Source organism: Peromyscus maniculatus, chromosome 18 (assembly GCF_049852395.1).
Source record: "Peromyscus maniculatus bairdii isolate BWxNUB_F1_BW_parent chromosome 18, HU_Pman_BW_mat_3.1, whole genome shotgun sequence".
Classification (NCBI taxonomy): domain Eukaryota; kingdom Metazoa; phylum Chordata; class Mammalia; order Rodentia; family Cricetidae; genus Peromyscus; species Peromyscus maniculatus.
The window spans coordinates 1,080,544-1,107,000 of NC_134869.1; the positions used below are offsets into that span (position 1 = coordinate 1,080,544).

The 26,457-nt window shown below is 45.3% G+C and overlaps 1 protein-coding gene across 3 annotated transcripts in view; it reads left to right on the top strand.

Annotated features, from left to right (window-relative positions):
* Window positions 1–26,457, top strand: part of Syn3 (synapsin III) — a 445,154-nt gene that overhangs the window by 68,652 nt on the left and 350,045 nt on the right. The gene's annotated exons all lie outside the window — the stretch shown is intronic.

Here is a 26,457-nt window from a genome sequence, read left to right on the forward strand (position 1 = left end):
CCATAATTATAAGCACTGTTAAAGTCTGTGATAGTGTAAAAGCTATGACTGTATGCTGGGCAGACAGCTCAGTGCTTGCTGTGCAAGCGGAAGAACCGGAGTTTGGTCCCCAGTGCCCACATATAAAGACAGGCATGGTGGTGTACGCTTGTAATCTCAGAGCTGGGGAGGCAGAGCCAAGATGATCCCTGGAGCTTACTAGACAGGAAGGCTAGAATAATTGGTGGGGTTCAGGCCAGTGAGAGACCCTGTCTCACAAGGTAAGATGAAGGGCTCCTGAAGGAGTCACCTGAGGTTGACCTCTGGCCTCTACAAGCATTGCCCAAATATCCACATGCAGCACCACCCCTTACACACATCCCACACATGTAAACACACACACACACACACACACACACACACACACACACACACACACTTTTTTTTTAAAGCTATGATGGTAAGGTGCCTGGGTTGACAACAGCTTACGATGGGGTATCTGGCAGTGAACACTTACTCACTTATGCAACTAGTATCCAGGTACACCAGTCTGGATTCAGCAACTACTTCTCAGCCTTACTTAAAGTAAGAGAAAAATAAAAGAAGCTGTAGAGTTCAGACCAAAACGGAGAGGCCCCAAATCTCCTTTTGCCTGGTTATGAATGCATATAAAACACTAGCTCAATAAGAGTGGCACAGAGAAAGCCGTAACATCGTGATGCAGAATGTTTGACAGGCCACAATCCAAGCAATTGATCTGTACAAATTTATTTTGTTTTCACCCCATCCCCCAAGCTTAGAACTGATGGAACTCAGACTCAGAGAGGGTAAGAGTGCTGCCCAAGGCCACACAGCCAGTAGAAGGCTGAGCTGAGATGTGACAACCACTGCATCTGTGGAACTAGGGCTCCTTGAAGGGCAGCCCCTTACCCAAGTCCTGCCGTTGGAGAGAACCAACCCCACCTAACTTCCCTGTCTCTTCCTGCCATGTCTGGCTTTGGGGGTTGTAAAGGGAAAGAACTTGGCATTGAGAAAGAGCAGCAGCAGGAAACAGAGCAGAGGCCCAGCATGGGGCACCCAGGAGTGCATTTGGGGGAATTCCAAGTGCACCGTGAGGGCAAGAAGGACAATGAGCCGCTATAGGTCAGTTCCGTGCTCTTCATGGTGCTTGCTTTTCCCAGCCTTTCGCTCCTGACTCTCAGTTTTCAGAGAGACAGCTGAGGTTCCCAGAGATGGAGCAGGTCATGTGCTAGTTGGTGAACTGTGATGGTTCCCCTGCTGTCCACTTAAGTCACCTGTTGTCTCATCTTTCCAGACAAATGGACTGGTCAGTTTTCTCAGGGTCACAGACTGTGTTTCTGGTTTGATGTCCTTCTGCATCCACATTACTAGAACCTTCCTTTCCTCCCCAAGTAACTCTCTGTGATTCCTCTCATGAGCTTGTTTATGAGTGGGTTGTCAGTCTGCTTGGGATGGAACTGTACCAATGGGCAGCCCCTCCCCACCGAAAACCTGCATGCTACCCAGACACAGAGGAGACAGTGGCCCAACCCCTCGATGGCTGCCAGGAAAAGCAATGGAAGCCGGGGCTTACACCTCCCCATTCTGGGCCAGCCAATTGCCAGGAGCCCCAAACTTTTCACTCACTAGACTGGATGGGATTTTGATGACTCCTCTTAATTTGCTTATTCATGTACAATTGCTTTGGTCTCCCTCTGGCTCCCACTGTACCCCATGGTCCAGGCTCCTCAGTGTCTATGGGCCAAGGGCCAAAGTCTTTAGGCAGTACCAAGGCCCTCCTTACCCTGGTAAACATGCCTTCTCTCTGCTCCTTTCCTCTCTCTGATTATTGGTTCCCATGGGCAATTTTGGAAGAGTCAGATAATTAACTTGCATGGTTTCTTATTCCTTGAAGCTTTCACACATTTTCTGTGTCTTGGTGTTATTTTTATACAATGGCTATCAATATAGATGACCATTCATTCATTTATTCGTTTCCCTGTCTAGCCAGCCATGTGCTTACATCTTTATCCATCTCTATAACTGACTCTCCCTTCTTTCCTTTTAGATTATTTCATCCAAGCACGAGCCAGGCTTAACCCTACTTAGCTTAGGAGGTCAGGCACACTCTGGATAGTGTGGCTGGAAACTGTTTAATGGTTTCTAATCAGCCCAGAAGTAGATTTTCTTTTCTCATAGGCTTTATGAAATGTAATATATTTCACAATACAAATACAGAGACAATAATGAGTCCCATGTATTAAAAGTGTTTATATACAGAGGGGTGTGTGTGTGTGTGTGTAGATGAAGAAACAGAGAAAACAGGCTGTGCAGTTCAGGTGGTAGAGTGTTTGCCTGGTATACACGAAGCCCTTGGTTTCCATCCCCTGTGCCACATAAAGTGGATGTAAGGACGCAGGCCTGCAGTCCCAGCACTTGGGAGGTAGAGACAGGATGATCAGGGGTTCAAGGCCTTTCGTGGATATAGTGAGGCATTGTCAAAAGACAGACAGAGAGGAAGGAAGAAAGGAAAGAAGGAAGGAAAGAAAGAAGAGAGAAAGGAGGAAAGGAGGAAAGAAAAGAAATGGAAGTGTATGGATGGATAAGATTTTCCTATCTATAACACAGTTTCCCTCCAGTGACCTTGTGAACTGTTACTACTGTAGGCAGTAAACCAGGTCCACAGCATCTCAGCAATGTAGACTCGTGTGTGACCAAGGGAGGACTTAAACTCCTGGCTGGCACTCCCTTCTCCTCACTCCCAGTGGTAACTCACCCCTTGTCTCAAACATACTTGTCTGCTGTCCCTACCAGGCTTCTCTGTGCTTCTGGCTTCTCATAATCCTTCTCCAAACTGTCCTCTGAACATATTCTGTGAGAAATAACAGTAGGATTCTGAAAGTAAAAAGGCTCATTTGAAGTGACTGCCATTACTATTACACCGTATTTTGTTTGCATGAAGGACATGTCTTGTGGCCTCGGTGGAAAAGAGGCGTCTTCAGGTGCTCAGGGCTGTGCCTAGGCCGAGATGGATAAGGAGTGGGGTTCTGGCTCTGTCCCTTTTCACCTGTGGGACTTGTAGCAATAGGCTCAATCTTCTGAGCTCCCATTTCTTTATTTACAAATAGAGATAACAGGGCATCTGTGTGTGGAATGTGGCCAGAGCTGGATTTGCTTTAGTGGCAATGGAAGGCACGCTGGATCTAGCTTGATTTATTCATGAATCAAGGAACTAGTAAATACAGAAAGCACCCCACACCTGCTACCCCACATCTGCCCTGTTCCCACACTAAACACAGCTGCTCTGTGAAAAGGAAGTCACTTTCCAGCTAAGCTGAGGCCAGTGACATACCTGTCCACACAGCAGTGAGTGCTGGCATCAAGGTGGAGCCATGGTCTAGCCTTGAAGGAGCGTGCCACTCTGGCATGCTGTGGTCCACACAAGCCTGCTGTTGAATGATGACAGATTGTGGATAAAGTGATTGGGTCTTGGGCAGATGGGCTCAGCTGGTAATTATATGATGGGAATGAAGCCAAATCCATGCACAACAAACTTGAACTCTATTGAGTGTCTCTCACCTAGCACTGCCTGTCACACCGTTTCTGGTCTTGTTACTCATAGCTCTAGTGTCCTAAGGGAACTAGGGGCTTGCACAGTATTGAGCATCTTTGACAAAGAAGAGGAAATAGGAAAGGGAGAGAAAAGAGACAGATGAGAAGAGGATGGAAGGGGGAGAGTAGAGGAGAAGAGAAGGCAGAGATGAAGTCAGAGCAATGTGCTGGGAGTAAGGCGATAAGCTTAGGCTAGCTCATCTCTTTTCCTGTATCAGTAGTTTCTAATGAGGAGTGCTTTTGCATCATGGAGGATATTCTGCAATATCTAGGGATGTTTGGGTTATAACAGCCTTGAGGACAGAGGCCAGGGATGCTGCTGAACATCCCATGATGCACAGAGCAACCCCAACACAGAACTATCCAGCTTAAAATGCCAATGGTGCAGGGCTGAGAGACTCTGCCACAGATCCAACAACCCAAATTCCACTCCTGAGCCAGAAGCTCTGTCATACCCTGAGAACAGAAGATATGAGTCCAGTTTATGACAATGTGGCTTCACTCTGAAGAAACTCTGCCTTCATTCTCTCCTGCCGACCCCACATGAAGCCTAAAGACACAAATAGGGAAGAGACCTTCTGAAAGATTTATATAGTAAGAGCCACTGAGGCAGAAGTTTCTGTAGTTCCCCTGCAAAATCCCATAGCTAGGAAGTTTCTGAGATGGAACTGAAAGTCAGGTATGTATGACCACCTTTGGCATTTTTCTGCGGCAGAATCTCTTAATTCCCACTCGGCACCCAGGAAAGGAGCCTAGCAGAAACTCAGGGTCTGAGATTCCTGCAGGCCACAGAGGTGGGGCACATCCTGCTGTTCTAAAGATACCTGTGACTTGTTGCAGTTGGATTTAGAAAGACATATAGACATGTAGAGGACTGTCATGAAGAAAGAAGACATGCTCACAGTCCCCCGACAATAGAAAGCATAACACTCTGTGTGGGTGCAAGTGAACAGGAGTAGGAACCAGCCTTGTTGTGGCTTGCAGGAAGGAACAAGTGAGGCAGGGTACTCAGGCTGGTTGCTGTGAGCAGTGGAGGGCAAGGGAAGATACTCTACACTGGTGGCTTTCCCAGGTGCTATTGGCAGGTTGATGGTTAACTGGAGTGTGACAGTCAGAAAAAACAGACTTGGGTTGTGGGTGCTGGGTTAGCTGCCTGCACTGAACGGCACCCTCCAGGAGAGTAGTTTTGTATGTCCAAAGACTGGCCGACATAAGAAGGACTGGCCTTCTAGAGTCACCATGGCCCCTAGTATCCAAGCATCAGAACATAGAGAAGATACGGTCGCAATGCCTGTCCAAGGCCAAAACACTCTGTGATCTCAACCCACATCCAACTAAGGACTCTTTCCTTTCCCATTCAACTTTATATGAAACCCAAGACATAAGCAAATTAAATAACAACACTGCTCTGTTGGATGCATAGCCAGAAGGTCCTGAACCCTTTGAGCCTCAAGCTATCATGATCCCAGGCATGTGACCCTAAAAAATGATTTAATCTCATCCTGCCTTAGATCTCTCACTGAATGTAGCAATATAACCAGGCACATGATTGTAATCCCAACTCCTGGGAAGTTGAGGTAGAATGACTGCCATGAGCTCAGGCCCAACCTGAGCTAACATACTGAGTCCAAGGTTAGCCTGGGTCATACCGTAAAATCCTATCTCCAAAAGCAAACATACAAATCAAACAGAGTGAGAATGATAGAATCATTCTCATCAGGTGAGGGTCAGGACTGAGTTCGGAACAGTACCCAGTACATAGTAAGTACTTAAAAATTATTATAAAACTGCATCCTGCCAAGCATGATGTTGCACAGTCTTAATCCCACTGCTTAGGAAGCTGAGGTAGGATGATGGAGAGTTCAAGGTCATCCTGAGCATCATCGTGATTTTGAGGCCAGCCTTGGTAACTAATCTAAACCTAAAGGAGGTCTGGGTCATAGCCTAGTGGTAAAATACTTGCCTAGAAAAAATAACAATAATAATAATAATAGTAATACTACTAATAATATATAATGCCTAATATAAAAAGAATGCATATTGGATTACTGATAGACTAGTTTATAATTCCTCTATAGCCACCAGAAGTAGTAAGGGCATGTGTACAAGCACCTCGTCTAGCGCTGTTCTACCCCTAGAGTCCTGATGGTGTCGTATTTATTTATTATCTATTATTATACTTCTGCTGTCACTTTTAATGAAGAGCCACCACCTCTACCACTGGTGCTTTTCCAAGTACAGGCAGGGCCTTCTGGGTCCTGAGGACCTAAGGAAGAAAAAGATAGCAGAAAGTGGCTTGAGTCATCACCGGTGCCCTGGTGCCCTCGCTTTTGTTATTGTTTTGGGGTCTTTGTTTTCTTTTTTTCTCTTACCCTGTTTGTACTTCACTCACTGGCGCTTAGAGGACGTAGGAGGTGGGAGCTGATGAGACCATGGGGAGAGTCTACACTCAGGTGATAGCTTCTCAGAAGTACAAAGTCAGAGAGCTCTGGTATAGCCGCCATCTGTGGACATGCACCTGCAGTCCCGGTGCTGGGTGTACCCCCAGAATCAAAAACCAGGACTGGGCCAGACACCTGCACATGTTCAAGTCGCAGTCCTGCTGACGGGAGCCACTGCGACCCAGCACGTCATTTGTTGGGCGGTATAGAGGGCTTGCTCTTTCCTCAGAACATGAACAGACTTCTCCACCTCTGCTCTTGACACGGGACAAGCTGGGCACAGGTGGGGCCTCTTCCCTGGCACTGTCCCTTCCGACCTTTGTTTAGGGATTCAGTTCAAGTTGGCTGGAAGCCCCACCTGGCTGTGTCATACAGGAACTCCTGTGGCCTCTTGAGAAGACAATGAGTGGCTGGGAAGAAAAGGACCTGAACTTCTAGAAACATGAGTCCCTGCTAGAGGGAGTGAGTGAGCAAACAGCCCATTTACATACAAGAACGTGGCCCCAGGGCTCCCCCTTTGCTGAACCTCATCTTAATTTGGAACCATTTCACAGTGGACCTTTGCAAGGATGACAAGTTCAAACTGAGCTGCTTAAAATGCCTGGAGCAAAAGCCTAGGGACTTGCAAACCAACCTCAGAAAGAGAAATTAGCTGTGTCTTGTCTCAGAACTCCCAATGCTTGCTCCAAAATAAACACATAAGCTATGCTGGCGGGGAAAGCACGGCCCTTTTTTCTTCTCCATTTTAGAAACGCCATGTGTGCGTTATTTTAAATAGGCGCCAGTGCATGAGGCCCTTTTAACAAGATTGAAAACAGATGGGGCCTTAGGCTATTCGGTAGCTCTTGAAAACTAGCTTGGGACGTGCTAAGCCGTCCTGGGTCCAGGCAATGCTCATTTGCTTGTTGAAACCCAAGTTCAGCCAAGCCTCTGGGTCCCAGAGAGCACGTGTCTGCTTCCTGTGGCAGGTGTGTGAGCCAAGGAAAGGAAATATCTCCTCTCACCACATTTACTGTGTTTGCATTTGGTTAACCCTTCAGCAGCTCCAGAGCAGGGGAATTGCCTTGGTATTGAATATCTTAGGAGCTGGGAAGTTATTCTGGCCTTGGGCAGCCTAGGTGAAGTAGGGTTGGGCTAGTCTTGTTATCTTGGGAGAAGGCAGGTTGTTCTAGTTTGGGTCCTGATGCTTCTTGGGGCTAGAAACAGCTGTTGTGTGACAAAACTTTTCCTGGGAAGATGCAACATACACATCTTCTCATCCCAAATAGAGAACCTACAACAGACCAAAAAGTATGGATACCACCAAAGTCCAACTTGGTGAACCATGGTTTTTATTGGGGTTACTGACAAAACTATGTATGAGTGAAGGGTAACTTACAGAAATGACTCAAAGACCACTCCAGAATGGGTGACAGCTCACAAAAGGTGGGAATCTGGAGCACACTACACAGCCTGCAGGCAGCTCAACAAGTTGGAGAGTGTCCTTTCCAGGTGCCTCTGTTGGTCTAAACCTCCTCCAGGCAGCTTGGCTGGCTGTTTTTCTCCTTCTCCCAGGCAGCTGAACTGGACTCAGAGTCCTCTTTGCAGCTCTGTCCAGCTAGTGTCAGAGGTACACTCAGCTTTTATTGCTTACTTCGGTAGGGCAGGGCCTAGCGAATCTAGTCAGTTTCAGGGACTTCCTGAAGCTATTTTGAGTTGTTTACCTTCCTGTTTAAGGAGCTTTCCTCCAGGATAGAATGTTTTGATCTCTAAGGAAAGTTACATGACAGCATCTCCCCTGACCTTCTGTTGCTCAGTTCTCCAAAAGCTGCTGTTCTTACTCCAAATCCATAGAGCCCTTCCGGTGGCCAGAGGCACCTCCCAAATAGACCCCTCTGGACCACGTACTCTGAAATGCGGTGCTGTGTGTTGGCCCCATGTTCCTTTCTTACCCTGGCCCAGCCCCACTAGCCTTCTTGCTGTCCCTCACAATCAGAAACAGAAAATAGCAAGAGCCGCTGGTGAGAACTCAGGGACCCTGGAACCTTTGAGCAATGCTGGTGGCAATGCCATAGAAGACTAGAGGCTCGGATCCGCAGTTACAGGCAGTTGTGAGCCCCCTGGCATGGGTGCTGGGAACCAAATTTGGGTCCTTTGAAAGAGCAGTATATACTCTTAATCTGTCTACTGTACTGAACCATCTGTCTACTTACTTATTTGTAAAATTTTAATAAGTCCAAAAAAAACCAAAAACCAAAATTCTGTGACAAGAGAAGACTAAACTCCAGATCAAATAGAAACAAAGGGTAGGAACTAAGAGAAACAGAATGTATTCTCAGTAAAAAACAAACAAACAAACAAAACTCAACTAGAAAAGAGGGGTGAGGGTATAAAGATCCAGGCACTTCCTGCCTATCAAAATCAGCTGAGCTTTTTATCTTGTTTCTTATATATTCTGTACTAAATCAGTCCTTGAGAATAGAGTTCATGCATCTGAACTTCTTATCTTTGAAAGTTCCTGTTATTATAACTCATACCTAAAGATCAAAACACAGGATAAAGTTAAAATTTTATAGCCACTGGAGAAAGCATGGTAGCTTCTCAGGAAACGACATACAACAAAAGGAGATGGCGCACTTAGTTCAGTGTCCACTGAGCAAGCAGGAAGACCTGGACTTGACAGATCTACATAAAAAGGTGGCTGTGAAAGGTGGCTGTGGTGGCACATGCTTGCAATCCCAGCACTGGAGAGGTGGATGGGAAATCCCTGGGGCTCACTGAATAGCCAACATGGACAAATTGTCAAACCCCAGGCTACTGAGAGACTAATTCAAAAAACAGACATCTCCTGAGGAACAACACCAAGACTGTGCTCTTTCTACATACATATGCAGACATAGCCACACTCACATATCCTCATACATGTGAATGTGCACACATATACACATAGATATCACACATACAAAATAAAAACTTAAACACAGAATTACCACTTAATCCATCAATTTCTTTTCTGGGTGTGTACACAAAAGAGTTGAAAAAGGGGAGAGAGGGTTGGAACAGATATGGTTATACAGACCATGGTTATAACAGCATTCTTCACAAGGGGCTAGAACCAACACAAATATCCACCATTAGATATTTGACTGGATGGAAAATTGTGGTGTGTAGATAGTGTTAGAGTCCTAGAGAAGTCCCACAAAAGACCACCATCCATCCATGTATGCAATCAACAGGAGTATTTATTATCTCAAGAAAGCTTCCAGCATGCTGGAGCCAGCCATTCTACACAAAGGCAAAATGGCGGTGACCCTGAGAGGAACATGTAGGCTTCTTTTAAGCATAGCCCAGGGGAGGTCCTAGAGCAGTGAGATCATTTTAGATATGATTGGTTTAAGTAAGTGGCAATCATATTAGCATGTTCTAATTGGCCAGGGCTAGTCAGGGGCTGGTTAGGGCTACAGTTTTCCATTTGGGGGCAGGCTGGACAAGTCACAAACCTGGACAAGTCCCAGGCTTTGTCCTTATTTAACTATCATCTTGAGCTGTTTATGGCTTAGGCCACCAGGCCTCCTTGTCCTTGCTGTTGAGGGTGTTGAAGATTGATTGTTCTTTGTTCATGGCTCTTCCTCAGAAATTGTTTGCTTGGTTCCAAAAAGCAGGGACCGAGTGCTAGTTCTTAACTGAGTTATTAGAGCAGGCTGTCATGATATTTGCCTGGCCCTCTCAGGTAGCATGGAATTTTACTCAAACCTTGAAAAAAGCTAGAAATTCAGATATATGCTGCAACATAAATGAGCCCTGCAAATACTAAAGTGAAATAAGCCAGACACAAAAGAGCAAACACATACGACTTCAGTTATGTAAGTCCACAGACACACAGTAGAATAGATGTTGCTGAGGCTAAAGGGGGTGTCTTAGTCAATGTTATATTGCTGTGAAGAGATGCCAGGACCAAGGTGAGTCTTATAAAAAAAAAGAAAAGAAAGAAAGAAAGAAAGAAAGAAAGAAAGAAAGAAAGAAAGAAAGAAAGAAAGAAAGAAAGAAAGCAAGCATTTAATTGGGGCTTGTTTAGAGTTTCAGAGGTTTAGTCCATTTTCATCATGGCAGGAGCATGGCTGCACATAGGTAGACATGGTGCTGGAAAAGTAGCCGAGAGTCCTACATCAAGATCTGCAGGCAGCAGGAATAGGAATCCAATGGGCCTGGCTTAGGCTTTTGAAAAAAGCCCACTCCCAGTGACACATTTGCTCCAACTAGACCATACCTCCTAATACTTTCAAATAGTAACACTCCAGAACATTCAAATACATGAGCTTGGGGGGCCATTCTTAGTCAAACCACAACATGGCGGGAGAAGGGTGGATTATTACTAGTGGGCACATAATCTTTGTTAGAAATTACAAAATGTTAAGATAAGGACTGGAGAGGCTGCTGAATCAGTAAAGTATTTGCCTCACAAGTATAAAGACCTGATTATGATCCCCAGAACCCACATAAGAAGCCAAGTATGGTGTTGCATGCTTCGCATCCCAGCAACAGTGAGATGGGAGTCAGGGACAAGTAGGTCCCTGGAAGCTTGCTGATCCCAGGCCAATGACAGACCCTGTATCAAAAAAAAAAAAAAGTGGGAGAGGCCTCATGAAGAACAACACCTGAGGTTGTCCTCTGACCTCTACATAAATTTGCATGCACAAGCTGGCCTCCAGACACCTGTGCACCCTTGTCCCCATTCACACACACCAACTCTGGAAAGGGGTACAGTGGTGATTGTACAACAACATGAATACCTAATGCCACTCAACTGTACACTTAAAATGGTACTTTTATGTTGCATTTATTTAACTATGAAAAATAATTAGGGAACACAGTGTACTTTGTTCCTCCCGTCCCCTTTTCCTGGGGCCTTCCTCCCTAAGTGTGACTGCTGCACACTGTCAGCATGCTCAGGTTCTCTGCTCAATGTCACTGCTTACCCCACTAAGCATTCTTCATCATTTCTTTCCCAGCACTTAGTACCCTGAAGTGCTCACCTGGCCAGCTTTCCAGAGTGCTCAGTGGTCAGCCACAGCTGGAAGAAGAACTGAAAGGGACTCCCTGAGTGTAACCCTGGCCACAACTCCAGAGACCCCAGTGGTAGGAAGTGGTAGTAGAGTCTCTCTTGGGGCTGCAGGGCTGTCCTCTAATTGTGCAGGTTAGATGCAGTGAATGCTTGATGAGGCACAGGGTGTTAATGGTTCTAGAAGGCTGTGTCCATCCTGCAGCTAGCAAGGGGAACAGGGGAAGAAAAGCTAAGTGCTTTTTTTCCTTCTCTCACAACCTTGAAAATGAAAAAACACAAAGAACAGTCAATTGACCTCAAATCTATATATGGATGAGATGTGTCTGTCATCCCCATATAACTTTCCCTTTCTGCATACATTTCTTTCCATGCCCCTCACCAGCTCCTCACACAGTGCCCTCACCCTAATCCTGACCCCAGAATCCCACCAGCTACAGCTCTTGCTGCCCCCCACCCTAGCAGCCCCTCCTACCTGATCTCCATCCTTGCTTCTTGCCATTTTCTTATTCACTTGTGAAGTACAGGTGACCAATGGGATTTACTTTCCTCTCCCAGTCTCTAAACATCCAGGATATCTCTCAGCAGGAGAGCACCAGGGAGACACGTGGAGCCCTGCTTGAGAAACGAATGTCAAAGAGGCATTAACTAACATTCTCAGTCTAAGCTGTGGTCTTGAAACGACTAAACAGGAACACTGTCCATTGCAGGTAGCAAAAGATGGTTGCAGGAGGCAACATTTGTTCTGGGTCTCTTGACCTTATAAAAGCACCAGAGATTGGAAAAGATGAAGTCTTGGTTCTGTTCCTCCTGCAGGCATATCCAGCCCACAGCCCATGGATAGCTCTGAGCACAGTCCAATATATTTGTAGATGACATCCAGTCACAATGTTGGAAGGTTAGATACCCATGCAAGGCCTCACGTCCCCTCCTCTTTTTTCCTCCTCCTTACTTCTTTTTTTTAAAAAGATTTATTTATTTATTATGTATACAGAAGAGGGTGCCAGATCTCATTACAGAGGGTTGTAAGCCACCATGTGGGTGCTGGGAATTGAACTCAGGACCTCTGGAAGAGCTTTTACTCTTCCCCTGATACCTTCTTCCCCCTTTCCACCTCTTCACCTCTTCTTTTTCCCCCTCTCTCCTCTGCTGAGCATCCTTCCTGCTTTGAGTACATTGTCAAAAGATCCCCCAATGTTGAACTTTCCACCTGACATAGGGAAAGGACACTCAATATTTCACTTTGAGTCTTGGGTGCTGTTTCTTATGAATACAGCTATCTTGGGAACCCTGAACAGGCAGGGGTGACTCTCAGGACAAGATTAAGTCACTCATAGATTCAGTGGCTCTTAGCTATCAAACTCTGCCTGGCCCACACACAAATGTGGATCTGGGTTTGGGGGAACTCAAACCCTTATCATTATGAAATTCCTTTGAAATCAGAGGTTCTGTGCTTTCAGACTTGATTCTGACATTTTACATTGCCAAGACTAGTAGTGTTGGTGGTGATGGCGAAGGGAAAGATGGAAGAATTGCTGTCTTCACTGGGGAAGATGCTGGTGGGGACAGCAAGGCTCCTGCCATTGCACCACGTCCTGCAGAATAAAATTCCATATACTCACTAGCTCTGTAATCTCTGACCACATCCTTCCTCATGCTTCCTCACAGGCCCAGTTGTGGCCCTTCCAGCTTCCTCTCTGGTCTTAGAAATTTCCACATATATTCTAGCCTCAGAGCCTGGCTGGTCTTCTGTCTGAAAAGCCACGCCCCGTCAGTGTGGTTTGTTCCTCCCCTTGCTCTTCTCACTGGCCAAATGCCAGTGATGCCTCCACTTTGACATGACACTCACCAGCCCCGCCCCCAGCCCTGCCTTCCTCTCCATTCCATCCGTGTTAATGGTCTGTTCCCTTCTCTACAGTGTAAGCCCTACTAGGACAGGAGTGTCTGTCCTTGGCAGATGTCTTAGTCACTGTTCTATTGCTGTGAAGACACACTATGACCAAGGCAACTTCTATAAGAGAAAGCACTTAATTGGGGGTTTGCTTGTAGTTCTGGAGGTTTAGTCCATTATCATTATAGTGGAGAGCAGGGCTGCATGCATGGCGCTGGAGCAAGAGCTGTGAACTACATCCTGATCTGCACGATGAGAAAGCAACACTGGGCCTCTTGTGGACTTCTGAAACCTCAAAGCCCACCCCCAGTGATGCACTTCCTCCAACAAAGCCACACCCCCTAATCCTTCTAATCCTTCTCAGATGGACCCACTCCCTAGTGACTAAGTATTCAAATATATGGACCTATGGGGCCATTCTTAGTCAGACCACTACCTTCCACTCCCTGCCCCTCCCCTGTAAGCTTATAGTCATATAACAAGGCACAATGTATTTAATCCAATTCAAAAGTCCCCATAGTCTCTCAGTCTCAACACTGTTTCAAAGTCCAAAGTCTCTTCTGAGACTCAAGGTAATCCCTTAACTGTGAGCCCATGTAAAAGCAAAAGCAAAAAGCAAATCATATACCTCCAACATACAGTGGCACAGGATATACATTACCATTTGCAAAGGGAGGAAAGGGGGCATAGTATTTCCTTTCAAGAAGCAAGACCTGAAACCAGCAGGGCAAACTCCAAATTCTCCATCTCCATGTCTGATGCTCTCTCAGATCGCCAACTCTTTTCAGCTTTGTTGACTGAGGCAGCAGAGCAGCTATCCAATGAGAATTAGATGCATTAATAATGAATAGGTAGTCAGAGGGGCACGAGTCCAACTTCTCACTGTTCTGCCAGTCGCTTTGTGACCTTAGCCAAGTCATGTGTCCTCTATGTCCCTCAACTTTATCACCAACCCATGAGGACACTGATGCCTACTTTTAGATCTTTAAGTTACTGTTCTAAGCGGGTTAGGTGACAGCTGTGACCACTAGCCTATATTACCTGATATTTCACTGTGGTGTGCAGGTTAAATAACAGCTGTGACATTCATTGCCTGGTATTTCTCCTAGACAACTATTATGGGCCTTTTTCTGGGGAGATACAAATGAATGTCTGCCCATCCCAGATAATGACCAGACACAGTTTCATGCAAGTCCAGCTCAGTGAGTCAAGTAGTTTATTGGGGTTACTTCTGGAGGCATGAGTACCTCATAGGCAATATCTTGACTAAAAAGCCCACCCTGGCACAGGCGACAGATGATTCACAAAACCTGCACCTTTAGTGCTCCCCGCAACACAACTGGTAGGCAGCTTCACCAGCGTTTCCTCTCCACAGTTGTTCATAACCTTGGGGAGGGGCCTTCTGAACCCCAAGTTCCTGAGTCTAAGTTTCTAAGTCAAGGAGGAAACATGATTCAGAGGCAAAGGCTACAGAACAGCGCTGGCCTCGCAGCCTCACTCACCGAAGGCTTGGTGGTGCAGCTAGACACTGCCGCTGTCTGCGTTTCACAGGTAAGAGGTGTGCACAGAAAGACCAGCTCTCATAAAACATTATAACAAGAAAGAGGGATAATGTGATCATTGGCATGGCATCTAGCTTCAAACAAACAAAAACCACGGGAGTGTACCATGTTGAAACTTCAAATCACTACTGTCCATTTTGGTTTAAATATTCCATTGTTTAAACATTTAGGAATGTTGAGTGTTATCATTTTATTTTTTTCCAGTTTTCTGAAATATTTATCTCAGCATGATTTCATTAATTTATCTTTCTCTACTTTTCTTGTCATGTACACATGTATTCTCTCTCTCTCTCTCTCTCTCTCTCTCTCTCTCTCTCTCTCTCTCTCCCTCCCTCCCAGCCCCCACCCTTCCTGCTCAACATTCTCACACACAGAGAGACATTCTGATTTGATCAACACATAGTAGCTGTCCCGGGCACTGTGGGGAAGTCATTGGCCTATGTGGTACCCTTGACCCAGTGACTTGGGACTTCCCTGAGATGCCAAGCCCTGTTCCCAAGTAGGACCTCCTCATCTGGAGAGGCAGCTGAGGCAGGGCGCAGCCTTTCAAAGCCTCCTTTGTCTGCAAGGTGAACCTGAGCTGGTGGAAAGACTCGGCCTCAGATGTTAGTTGAGGAAGTCACAGAGCCTCTAGCTCTGGGAACTAAAAATACAGCCTGCATTGGGAAATGGTCAGGAAACAGCACTGCTGGCCGAAGGCCTTGGCTCCCTGTCAAGTGCTTGCCGACACCAGGGCGGGAGGAACAGGCAGAGTGGAAAAACTGGCAGGCCAAACCTTTGCTGATAGATGCTACAGGTGGATGCACTAAAAGTGTGTAAAGGCAGAAAATAGAGAAGGCTACAGGCCAGGGGCAGAGCCTGAGGCCATTGAGTAGCTCTGCATCTAGGCCTGCAGTGCGCATATTAGAACAGAAATCACCTCACAGAACAGCAGCAGCCCCCCGGCACAATATGGACAGTGTCAGTGGGGTTTGCGTCCCAGGCGAAATAACTGGAGGAAAAGTTCCTGCCTTCCTGACTGCCATCTCTGACTTCAATCAAGTTGGCTTCCATGTGGTCCATGTCAGTCACTGAGCACCAAGCGGTCTCAGGTCACAGGATAGGACAATGGACCAAGGGGACTGAGTCTCAACACTGTAAAGTTTCTGTTTTGGTCAGAAGACAATTAAGTATTTCATAGAGATGATCTTCAGTGTGGAAATCTGGTGTGGATTGTGTTGTAGTTTTGTGCCTTGGTTACACAAGAAAACTGGCTGTGGAGCACAGCAGGGTGCTTTGAAGGGAGACTGACTCTGGAGGCACCACGGAGCAGGGGCCTGGATGGCCTGAGAATGCTGTCATGTTGGGAGCTCAGGGAAGGGCTTTCCCGTGGGGGATAGGCCTTGATGCTCAGAGGGTAGGAGACCAGGAATGGTGGGAGGCAGTGGAGACTGACTCCCGTGGGACCTTAGGAGCCACACAGGGCTTGGTATTCTGTACTTAGTACTTTACAGTCATTCTTGCCAGAGTTTGTCCTTTCCGTAGGCTTGGTTGTGAGGGAACTTTGGACTGGGGAAGGCTGCTGTATGTACAGAATGCTGCTCTCTAGAGGAGGAATTTCACACCCAGCTGTTCCTGAGAGTTTGTTCTTGAGAGTAAAGACATCAATCTTTGTTTGGGATTTGGATGAAAGTCTGATTGATAACTTACTAAAGGACTCAGAAATACTTTAATCTTCCCTTTGCCATCACCATTACCCCACTTGAGGTCACTAAGGTAACAAGAAGATCAGCAAACCAATGGAAACCTCTGGTTGCTCAGTGCTCCCATGAAAGGCTCCCAATGAAAGCTCCAGCCCCAAGCAGTGGAGCCTGTAATCGTCCCCACAATCCAAATGATCTTAAATTTCTTTTCTAGATTTATTTATTTTATGTGTATGGGTGCTTTGCCTGCATGTCTTATTGTACCATGTGTGTGCCTGGTGCCTGTGGAGGTCAGAAGAGAGCATCAGATCCCTTGGAACTGGAGTTACAGATGGTTGTGAGCCACCATGTGGGTGCTGGGAACAAAACCCAGGTCCTCTACAAGAGTAACAAGTATTCTTAACCACTAAGCTATCTCTCCAGCCCCTCTAATCCTGATCTTAACAATGGAAGTGTCTCTGGTTAACAACTAAGCCACAGGACACAGCAAACACATGGGTCAAAGGAGTCAGCAGGAGAGCTGGGCCACCTGGGAGCCAGAAACTCATGATAATGAAGATGGACTCTAGTTGACCCATGCTGAGAATACAGAGCTATGGAAAGAAGAATGGATGGCAGAGATAGCACCTTCGAAACACCAAAAGGCAAGAGATGGGCAATGAAGTCAATGACCGCTCAGATCCACACACCCTCAGGTACAAGGTTGAGAAGCAAGACCACACACAGCACTGGTCACACCCCCAAGCAAACACAATCATAGGTGCTCTGAGAGGCTGCTGGTGAACCAGAGCAAGAAAGCTTGTCTAACAGGGCAGAGTGTCATAGTGAATAGCCATTGGGAAATGCCTGAGCTCCTCCCCCATGAGCTTCGTGTCCATCTCCTCCTGTGTACCTCTGTCTGTCTATGTCTCTCTGTCTCTCTTCTGTAAGATCCATGAATACTGGACAGCCCTGTACCAGGACACACTCTAAGGAAGAATCGAGGCTACAAGCTGCACTAGAGATGTCTTTGCTAACTGACAGGAATTTCCAGAATCTTATCAGCCACCCTTGGATTCCAGACCGAGCTGTCTGCCAGCATCTTGCCTTTCTCAGGCACTCTGGACAACATCTCTTTGTGTTGAAATCCTCCTTCAGTCAGGCTTCATGGTCAAGGCTGATAGCTGCTACCTCCAAGTTCCCACACATTCTTGGTTTCTTTCATACATTCCAGTCAGTCATCCAGTTCCAAGCCTCAATTTCATTCTCTTTCCCATTGATCTGTTGGCCTAGTACATCCTTCAACGTATTATAATAATCACAGCTGCGATCGCCCTGCCGTCCATGCTGTCATCACTATGATTATCATCGCAGATGCAATTATCAGTAAGGAGACATGAATACCCCATGCTTTCAGTCATATTATCTACTTGGCTTGACGTCCTTGTCAGGTGCCAGTGTTCATGAGAATGTAGCCAGAGGCCTCACAGGAAACTGAGTTCATTCGATTTCTATTCCTTTGTGTGTGCACGTGCATGCACACGTGTACTTACGTGCATACATATCTCTCTGTGCTTTCTTGGAACAGGACATGCTCCTTTTCATCTAGAAGAATATAGGAGGGACTTCCTTGGCAGATCTGATTCCAGCCATATGTACTATCTGTACTGGACCCTAGATACCACAAGGAGCTGTATAAATGTCCTTAAGATCAAACCACTGCTGTCTCCAAATCCTTTCCTGCTTAGCCCTACTAAGCCTGTCCACTTCCTAACCCCCAGAGCCTGTGGAAATGTCACAAAAACAGACTTTGCAGATGTGTTTGCTTGGTTACAGTTATGAGCCTAAAGCTACGGCATGTCTTGGAGAATTCAGTTTTAGCCAGTCTAACTACAGGGCCACATAAGCCCTTAGAAACAGGGAACTTCCTCCGGTGAAAGAAGATGTATCAGAATTAGAAATCAGAAAAAGTCTGAGAAAGACTTATATTCTGTTATTCATTCCAAGATGGAGAGTGTAGGGTTCTGGGTGTGACTCAGTTGGTCGAGTGCTTGGCTGGCATACAAAAATCCCTGGGTTCCATCCTCAGTACCATGAACTGTGTGTGGTGGTACATGCCCATAATTTCAGCACTTGGGAGGTAGAGACTGAGGGACAAGAAGATCATTCCTGAAGTTTGATGGCAGTGTGGGCTGTGTGAGACCTTACTGAGGGCAGTGTGGGCTCTATGAGACCTTACTGAGGGCAGTGTGGGCTGTGTGAAACCTTACTGAGGGCAGTGTGGGCTCTATGAGACCTTACTGAGGGCAGTATGGGCTGTGTGAGACCTTACTGAGGGCAGTGTGGGCTGTAGGAGACCTTACTGAGGGCAGTGTGGGCTCTATGAGACCTTACTGAGGGCAGTGTGGGCTGTAGGAGACCTTACTGAGGGCAGTATGGGCTCTATGAGACCTTACTGAGGGCAGTGTGGGCTGTGTGAGACCTTACTGAGGGCTGTGTGAGACCTTATCTCAGAAGGAAGAGAGGAAGGAAGAGGTTCTGGCATGGCAGGGAGAACAACATCTTAAGTAGCACACAGATCAATGCAGTGAACACTTCAGTCCTACAGTTAGTAAGAACTGAGTTCTCTCAACATCTCAGAGGCAGCTTCTTCCCTGAGCCTCCCAGTCAGAGCCCAGCTGGCCATCACCTTACCTTTGGCCTTGTGTGGAACAGAACAGAGAGAACAGCCAAGATAAGCTACACCTCTGACCTTCAGAGCAATGAGATGAATTTGTGTTGTCTAAAGTCCCGAAACCTACAGCAATCTGTCCAGCTGCAGCAGATGGATATGACAGAGAGTGGCAGGCACGCCCCTTCCTCGGGAGTTCCAAAGCTTCAGGAGCTGAACTCCATCCCAGCATTCTAGCTCTGTCTTCTACTGCACTTACCCATGGATTCAGTGTCTCTGCAACAAATGACATGTCACCATTCCATTGCCTCATTGCCCCATGTCCTCAACTATGCTTTTCTTCATTGACCCTCATTTTAAGCATCCCCCCGCCCCCATATCTGCCAAAAAATAATTTCCTGATCACTGTTATCCAGAACTTCTGGTAGTACGGTTCCCAAAGGCAAGTTGCTTAGCAGATGTGGAACCCACTGACAGCAGGCAAGGTTCTCTAAGTGAGCAGAACCAATAGGGTGTACCTATTGTGGAAAGGCATTTATTAGATTGGCTTACACACCAGGACCTAGGAGCCCAACAATGGCTTTCTGAATACTCGAGAGGCTGAGAACCTGAGAGATGCTCAATATGTAAAACTGGTTGCCTTGGCTACATTAGTACAGCACCAAAGGCCTGGAAGGTCACTAAAGAAATGCTGATATTTAGTCTGAGTTGAAAGGATGAAGAACCTGGGATCTGGTGGCCACAGAGGATGGTATCAGCAGTAACAGATGTACTTGCTCAGGGAGAGGAGGCAGAAGGGGAGCACTGCTTTCTCATCAGGCCTCTTTGTACATGGACTGCCCATTGGAAGGCACCCACTTTGAAAGTGGTTATCCCATCATTTAATCTTCTCTGGAAATGTCCTCAGAAACATTCTCAGAGGTGTGTCTACCAGGTGATTCAAAACAGCTTCAAGTTGATCATCAAGACCAAACACAACCCCATTCACATTCAAGTTATGAAATAGTTTATTGGTGAAATGTTGTTAACACCTGAGGTGTGTCAAATCTGACCATAAAGCAGTGAACAATTCTTCACAAAGGATGTTCTTGCTTGGTGGGCTTTTCTCGTCAGGGTTGCTATCATAACATACTTTGTCGTGGGGTGGTAACTGAAGAACTCTGGTTGAGAAAGAGACTATATAAAATGAAAGAGATAATTGTCTTCACCAATTACAGTGTTCCAGATTAAAGATAAAGAAAATTAAAGTCAAGCAAGAATGAGACCGTAGCCTAAGGTCAATGTCAAATTTCAGTCTTAGAGCACTAATCCAAAGTTCAAGGCTGATCTCTCTCCACTGTTTCTCCCTTTCTTCATGCATATGTTTAATAAAGATTATAATCAAGCAGGAAAGCTCAGGTGTCATTGGTGTCAATGGTGGAACCTCTCCCAGCAGCTTTTTAAAAGAATAACAAATAACATAAACGTGTTTATCCTTTATACAGCCCATCTACAGATCAAAGACTTAGCACCCACCGTTCTTAATGATGTCTCCAGTTCATATCTTTTTTTTTTTTTTTTTTTTTTTGGTTTTTCGAGACAGGGTTTCTCTGTGTAGCTTTGCGCCTTTCCTTGAACTCACTCTGTAGCCCAGGCTGGCCTCGAACTCACAGAGATCCGCCTGCCTCTGCCTCCCGAGTGCTGGAATTAAACCACCGCCTGGCTCCAGTTCATATCTTACGAATGTATCACAAAGTTGTTTTCTCTCCTAAGATAGAATTCCAACAATCAGCATTAACTGAAAGGTATATTCATTTCCAAAGTAATATTTTAGGAAGGGCTGGAGAGATGGCTGAGTGAGTATGAGTGCTTACTGTTCTTTTAGAGGCCAGCACACACATTGGGTAGCTTATGACTTCCTGTAACTCCAGTTTCAGAGACCCAAAATCCTTTTTTGGCCTCTTCAGGCACCCACACACAAGTAAACAAACACACCCAGAGAGACTCATTAAAGTAAATAATAAAATAAACCTTAAGAAAATAAAAAAAAAAAACTCTTATGTGCCCTGGGTAGCAAGAAATAAAAGTAACTTAGTTAGTCACAAGAACATTGGCTTACACTTTCAGCAAGGCAGAAAGGAAGATGATGTTTGGAACTAGGGTGAAACTTGAAATGTCATGTATAAAGCCAAGAGACTTCTTCCAGGGTGTGTGAGCATGGTAGTAGCGGATGATATACACACCTGTTCTCAGTCCAGAGGATGACTGAATAATGGGTGGGCTTGCTCCCTCACTTATTCACCTCCCCTAACATTTAGAGATCACATCCGGTTGTTAAAGATTGATTTAACATGGCTGATGCTCAAGAGGAGTTCTTCATGTTCATTGACTCTTTTAAGAGTGGCAGATCTTTGAGAGAGCTAGCTGCAACGATGGGCAGATACAAAGCCAAGCATGTTCAGTCAGCCGGATCATTAGGGAAGCGTCTGACCAGTGTTCTCAGGACAGAACCTTTGAGGTCAGCTGGCAGCCTGGTGTCTGTGTATTATAAAGTGGCCATGTAAGAAGTTTATAGATTGAAGGAGCAGAGTGGTCAACCTATATTGCCTTGGTATTTTCTTCTGTTTGGGTGGCTTTCATCTTACACAATTGGTCACTGCCCAGACTCCCTCCAAAGTGACAATAACAGAGACAACTCAAAACAGGATAGGCATAGATCACAGAATAGGACAGAGACTTTAGAGGTAGCTGGGCCTCCTGGCACAGGCTTGTGACCTCAGATACTTGAGAGGCTGAGGTCAGGGATCACAAGTGCAATGCCAGTCCTTGGACTACACAGTGAACTGGGCAATTTAGTGAGACCCTATCACAAAACTAAAAGAGATCAAGATGCAGTTCATTGGTAGAGCACTTACCTAGCATATGTGAGGCCCTGAATTCTACGTCCCATACTGCCACAAAAAGAAAACTAGAGCCACAACTGAAATAATTTGGTGTTCGGCTGAGGTACAGGTGTGGGTCTATTGAGAAACACATACACACACACACACACACACACACACACACACACACACACACACACACACAAACAAGCAATCATTTCAGCAAATAGTGGCAAAATGTTGCTAACCAAATGGAAAAGTCAAAACTTGAACCTTTATATCATAATAAAAGTTAATTCTGTGTGGATCACAGAATTAAATATGACATAAAACTAGAGTTTCTAGTAAGAAAGATTTGCAGGATGTCTATATAGTCTTGGGATAGGCAAAGGTTTGTACTAATAATAATGAAAAAGCTAACCTTAAGAAGATCATTAAATGCTGGGCAGTGGTGGCGCACTCAGGAGGCAGAGGCAGGCGGATCTCTGTGAGTTCAAGGCCAGCCTGGTCTACAGAGAGAGATCCAGGACAGGCACCAAAACTTCACAGAGAAACCTGTCTCAAAAAAAAAAAAAGAAAAGAAAAGAAAAAAGATCATTAAATTACACTATGCATATATGTATACATAAGTGTTTTACATTTAAAAAATTAGAAAGTTAAAAGATAAGATACAGAATGGAAGAACATAAGTGCAGATAAGTACATCAATAAAATGTTTATAGAGAATATATTTTTATAACTTATTAATTTTTGAAATTTTCAAGCCAGACTATATTCAGCATATATATGACAAATTAATAGTTACAAACAGAAATACAAATGTGGATAAGTCTTGATTGGATACTTCATCGAAGAGTGTATCTGAATTTCTAATTAGCACTCAAGAAAAGTACCCAGTTCTGCTAACTTTCAAGAAATGCAAACTGCAGTCACAGTGTCCATCATCCCAGTACCAAAGCACGTTAGTTCGGGAGTGACTCAGTCCTACTGCTAAGTCTTGAGAATCTGGTTCATCTCACATATCACAAAAGGTCTTTACACCCCAACCACCAAGCACATAACAATCCCCAGGTTTGTGTGGGTTCTGCACGCTGTTGAGCCTACTGATGTTTGATGTGTTGTCCCATTCCCTAATCCCCCAGCCTTGGCCACAGACCTCGGGATCCTGCTTTATGGAGCTCTTTTTTTGTGTAACTATATACTACCTGCAAATTCTACCCACAGTGTCTCTCCTGGGCTTCAGTCTTGGTGTCCTCAACTCAGTGATGGCTGAGCTCAGTGTGAGTTTTCTTATGCTGCTTTACAGGGACTCCCTCAAGCAGTGACCTTGAATGGTTGTAGGGATAACTGAATCATTTCTGCAGGAACTCCCGTCCTGAAATGCCTGCTGTAGGATGGCTGAAAACTGAAATGTGTCTTGTCTGGTCTCCCTTGGATAAGATGCTCCTATAAATAGTATCTAGTAGTTTATTATAGCCATGAGTCAAGGTCTGTGTATTAGTGGCTTTTCTCATTGCTTAGCCAGATATCTGACTAAAGGCAACTGAAGACAGGGAAGAGTTTTCATTTTGTTTACAGTGTGAAGGCATAGTTCATCATGGTAGGGAAGGAGATGCTCTCAGCAGTGAGAGCAGAAGCACAAGCCTGTTTGCTCATATCTGGGTGGATCGGGAGACAGAGAAAAGAGAAAGACAGCACTCAGCACATTTTTTCCATTTAGTTTTAATCCAGAACTCCAACCAATGGGATGGTTCCACCCACATTCAGGGTAGGTCTTCTGTCCTTGGATACATCTTTCTAGAAATAACCCCAGACTCACCCAGAAGTGTGTCTTCTTGGTTATTCAAAATTCAGTCACGTTGTGTGGCACAAATGCTTGAAGAGATTGCTGCTTTTTAGTTCTACCATTTGGTTTTAGTTTTGGTTTCTCTGTGTAGCTCTGGCTGTCCTAGAACCTGCTCTGTAGACCAGACTGGGCTCAAAACCCAAGGATCTGCCTGCCTCTGCCTCCTGTGTCCTGAGATTAGAGATATGCACCACAGACCCAGGAGTTCTCCCATTCTTGATCCCTTCAGTTCACTCTTCCTAAGACAATGAAATACTCGGAGACAACCATAACTGCAGCTCTTCACAGAAGCCTGGTGTCTCAGCCACATGCTAATTGTCTCAGAAATTTCAACCATCACAAAATCTTAGGGGTACATATTATTTTGTTATCTCTGTTTTACAGGTGCTAAAACAAATTTTTAAGGGAGGACTTAACGAAACTCATTGGTTAGTGTATTGACTGGCTCACATACACATGCAGCTTCTTGAGTACAAATGAATCTGTACTACAAGGCCTCAAGTGTAAAATTTTTTAAAAAATCACAGAAAAGACAATTGAAAAAAATTGAGGTTAAAATGTTAATTCATGCAGAAATTTTAAGTTACTCTTAAAACTTTTGTAAAATGGGTAATTACTATATTAGAGAGAGAGAGAGAGAGAGAGGAGAGAGAGAGAGAGAGAGAGAGAGAGAGAGAGAGAGAGAGAGAGAGAGAGAGAGAGAGAGAGAGAGAGAAGGGGGAGAAAGAGACTGCGCATGTTTATATGCTTGAGTCCATGTGTCTGGTGGAGATGATAGAGCGGCCACATTGGCCTTTGGAGGTCTTTTCTGGTTTTGCCTGCGATGCTGAAATCATATTCATTTCTCAGTTATTTTATTTGTCTCCTAGGGTTGCCATGGAAAATTAACACAAACTAGGAGACTTAAAACAACAAATATCCTGTAGATCTAGATGTTAGAAAGTCTTCATCAGATTTCAGCAGGCTGTCCCACACCCTTGGCTTTGAGGACAATCTCTGTTGATTCCCTCTGCCTACTAGTCTCTCCTGGCTATCTTTGCTGATGGCTTCATCATTCTAGTGTCTTATCTTCTTCTTCACATGACTTCTCCCCTCTATCTGATTCTCTCAGGCCTTGTCACCTGAATCTAAGATGATCTCTTCAAATAGTCACTTTAATCACATCTGGAAAAAGAAAAAATTTGTTTCCTAAAAGGGCTCCCTAATCCCTAATCAGGGATTAGGACTTGGGTATATCATTCTGGGGAATAGCATCTTATCCATTGCAGTCTGAATGGGAACAATGATACTCTTTCAAGGTGACCACTCTTTTAGATCCTACCACACGACCAGTGAGCCATGTTGATGGAGAGGGGCTTGGGTACCTCTCTGTTCATTTCCATTGTGTTGATGAGTTAGAAAGTTAAATACAGAGGAATTCCCTTTTTCTTTGCTTCCTAAACTCTGTGTGTGCTTCAACAGAGTCTTGTCCTATGACCCAGGTGTTCGCCTTATAATTGTTGTTTATAATCCACGGCTGGGCAATAACTCTAGGCATGCAAACTTATATAAGACCAACCTCTAACTTTCTTTCTTCCTTTCTTTTAACTTTTATTGATTCTCTGTGGGTTTCACATCATGCATTCCAATTCCACTTATCTCCCCATCTCCTTATATCTGTCTTCTGCCCTTACAACCTCCCCACCAAACCAAAACCAAATTTAAAACCAAAAACCAAACAAAAACAAAAGTAGAATTTTGTCATAGAAGCTGTAGTGTGGCGCATTGAGACACACAGGTTACCCTTTAGTCTGTTCATGTTTACTTGCAACAATTCACTGCCCTGAGTCATTGGTCTGGCTTGAGGCCTCCAGTTTCTGCTACACCACTGGTAATGAGCTCTCACTGGAGCTCCTCACGGATATCCTGTTGCCTTGTGTCATGGAGACACACATAAGAGTAGGCCCTGCACTCCACCTGGGCAGCACACTAGAGCTGACCCTGATGTTGGGTTGCAGGTGAGCCAACCTTAAGGGTATAAGAGTGGGAAAGATGACCCTGCCCACCCCTCTCTTATGCTCCCTACAGCAATTGGGAGAGAGGGCCCTGCACCTTGGCTGGGCAAAACAGTAGAGCTGGCCCTAGCAATATGAGTGAGGGGGACCTGGATCTGCGGACCCGAGAGCAGGAGAACTTGCCCTGCTCCTTTCTGTAGGTGCATTGGGTGAGCTAGCCGAGGCAGTGCTGGGGAGCTTGTCTGGGTAGTGATGATGAGGGAAAACTATTGAGCTGACCAACCCAGCTACCACCCAGGCCCAGAACTAGGGCTGTGAGTTGGCCACCCCATCACCCACCCTATCTGTGAACTGCTAGAGCACGTGAAGGGTGGGACCAACCTACAGATCCGACCTCTAACTTTTCTCTCAAAGCCTGAACATGTCTTTTATCCAGGAATTTCTTTTTCCCTCTGGGCAGCAAGACAACCCCTGGATCTTCACCCCTCTCAGTTCATTCCTTTTCTTCACATATCTAATGACCAGTTTGCCTGTTTTGCAACTTCCTTTTAACTTCTTTCCCTGCCACACACATGCAGTAGCTTTTTAAAAATTCTCCTTGATGTTGCCAATTAAGTATTTTGAGCAATCTGGAGCTGCATTTGGAAGGCATCAGACATAATAGCTAGGTTATTACCACAGTCTACCAACGTGGGCTCATTAGCAATGATCTTTTCTTTTCACCTTGCAACAACATAATGAGGTTATTAATTAAAGCAGAGACGTAAGTGTTCTTGGTTTTCTCTAATGCCATCTGGAGAGAGTCAGGCCCTTTGTCACAGTTCCTCATAAATGGCTCCAGGGTGATTGATACATTTGGATCTTTACAAAATGATATTTTCCTTGACTAAAAACTTGTTCT